At 41.9% G+C, this 2,743-nt stretch overlaps 1 non-coding gene across 1 annotated transcript; it reads right to left on the reverse strand.

The window, feature by feature from the left end:
- Positions 1-464: 464 nt before the first annotated feature.
- On the reverse strand, positions 465-568 carry LOC112719409 (small nucleolar RNA R71). The gene has a single exon (XR_003161712.1). It is a non-coding gene; the product is annotated as a small nucleolar RNA R71 (small nucleolar RNA).
- Between the last annotated feature and the right edge of the window lie 2,175 nt (positions 569-2,743).

The following is a 2,743-nucleotide window of genomic DNA, read 5'->3' on the forward strand; positions in this document are numbered from 1 at the left end:
AAACCTCCTTTGAATCTGAACCTGAAAGGACCTTCCTTAGATTAAGGAGGGAAGTAAGAGGGAAGAGGGTCATTGGTACTGAGAAAGAAGAGGAGGATTTTGAGATAGACATGGAGGAGAACATGAAAAACCACCATAAGGAGGAGACACACAACCATGCCAGAGAAGGTCTAGCAGGTCATGCTGGGCAGGAGAGAAGAGTTCTAGGCTCTTATATTTATCCAAATCTAGGAAACTGTGGAAGTAGCATCCAAAAACCAACCATACATGCCAATAACTTTGAACTGAAGCCCCAGCTTATCACCCTTGTTCATCCTGACACCTATAGATTGCTTTTATTCCCCTTCTCTCTTAGGGAATTAGCATCTAAATGGCTGGAATTCTTCCCGAAGGAGAGTTTAACAGCCTGGGATGATGTGGTAAAAAAGTTCTTGGTGAGATTCTATCCTTTCCAAAGGATCAATAGGTTGAGAGCTGAGTTATAAACTTTCAGGCAATAAGATGGTGAAACTCTCTATGAGGCATGGGAGAGGTTTAAGGACTTAACAAGAAAGTGCCCACTAGACATGTTCAATGAATGGGTGCAATTACACATCTTCTATGAAGGGTTGTCTTACGAATCAAAAAAGGTGGTAGACCGTTCTTCCGGGGGATCTCTAAACAAGAAGAAGACCATTGAAGAAGCCATAGATGTCATTGAAACTGTAGCTGAGAATGACTACTTCTATGCTTCTAAAAGGAGCAACACTCGAGGAGTAACGGAGTTGAACTATATGGATGCACTGCTAGCTCAAAACAAGATGATTACCAAGCAGTTGGCCAACCTTACCAAATAGATGGAAAGGAACCAAGTCGCAGCAGTCACCCCCTCATCATCAGCTCAAGAAGGAGTAAATACAGAGGAAGCAGGTGACTGGGAACAGGCCAATTATGTTGAAAACTCACCCAGGCAATCCCATGATCCATACTCCAAAACCTACAACCCTGGTTGGATGAACCATCCAAATTTTGGGTGGGAAAACTAACAAGATCAAGGCCAAGATCAGAGACGCCACAACCCCAACAATAATGCAGCCTATCAACATCTCACACTGAGACCATATCAAAATCAAAATGCCATTCTCAACACTCTAACCCCAACTCACCACCACCATCTGAAGATAGACTCTCCAAAATTGAGGTGTTGCTTGAAGATATATGCAAGGAAGTTTAAGATAATAGAGTGTTCAAGGATGAAGTACGGACTAATATGAAGAATCGGGGGGACGGCATAAAGAGGCTCGAATCTCAAGTAGGATATCTCTCTCAGTAGATCCCTAAGCCCACGGATAGCTTCCCAAGTGACACTAAGAAAAATCCGAGAGGAGAAGCAAAGAAGGTGAGATAGGAAGAATGTAAGATGGTCACTATAAGTGATGAAGAGAATTTAGAAGAATTGAACAAACCATTAGGGCACTCCCAAGGTGGTTCAAGAGCGCATCCAGACGAGAAAGACCAAGAAAGTGAGCCTACACAAAGAAAATAGCCAGAGGAGAAGGAAGTCTTGAACCTCTATGCACCCAAGGCACCATTTCCCCAAAGACTCAAAGGGGGTGGAGAAGGGAAAGTATACTCAAGATTCATAGATATATTTCTATCTCAAAATGTAAACATACCATTCATCAAGGTTATCCAATAAATGCCCTCATATATTAAGTGTATGAAGGAACTGCTAACCAAGAAGAATTCATTGAAGGATGGGCAAACGATAGTGATAAATAAGGAGTATAGTGCCCTCATTCAAATAGAGTTGCTTACAAAAAGGAAGGACCGAGGGAGTTTTCACATTCCCTGCGCTATATGGGAAACAAGGATTGATAGAGGACTTTGTGATCTAGGAGCAAGCATCAACTTAATGCCCTTATCCCTCATGAAGAAGCTCCAAATCAATGAGCTAACACCCGCAGATGTAATCATACAATTGGCTGACAAAACTCAAAGGAAAGCAATAAGAGTGGTTGAAAACGTGTTGGTGAAGGTTGGGAACTACTTCCTTCCCACAGATTTTGTTGTCTTGGAGATGGAAGAGTGTCACATCCATCCAATCATCCTGGGGAGACCATTCCTAGCCACGGCCAGAGCACTTGTATATGTGGAGCGAGGAGAGCTAATATTGAGGATACATGATGAACCAAAAGCAAGATCAATAGCAAGAAGCCATCCAAAGGCTAATCAACACCCAAGCACACCAAGGTGCACACATTCTTGAGATGCATCAAAAGCAAAGGGAATAGGCAGATATCTTTGATGAGTACAAAGCATTCTCAGAAGGAGTATATATGAGCGAGACTGGATACAATATTAACACTCAAGCCAGGCTCAGATACTTAGTCGAACAACTACCCAAATTGCACCTTGGGATCACAAGATACGAAGATCTTCAGGATGAATTGGCACGAGAGGAAAGAGAAAGAGCAAAAAAGAGTCTTGAATCAGTAAGGAAGGCACTAGAAGATTGGAAAATAGCCAGAATGGCACGGATGCAAGGAAACACAATTGGACACAAAGAGGACAAAAGGGAAAGAGGACATGAGCATCCCCATGGGTAAAAGGTGGTGGAGTTCCTTCTTTTTCTCCCTTTTAAGTCTAAATAAGAAAAATCATGTATGAAATAGAACATGCTTCTATAGTAGCTTAGAAATTTTCAATTCTGCCTTTAAGATTTCTTTTCTTAAGTCTATGTGTGCTAGTCTAAGTTCTCTAT

This window comes from Arachis hypogaea, chromosome 10 (assembly GCF_003086295.3).
Source record: "Arachis hypogaea cultivar Tifrunner chromosome 10, arahy.Tifrunner.gnm2.J5K5, whole genome shotgun sequence".
NCBI classification, from domain to species: domain Eukaryota; kingdom Viridiplantae; phylum Streptophyta; class Magnoliopsida; order Fabales; family Fabaceae; genus Arachis; species Arachis hypogaea.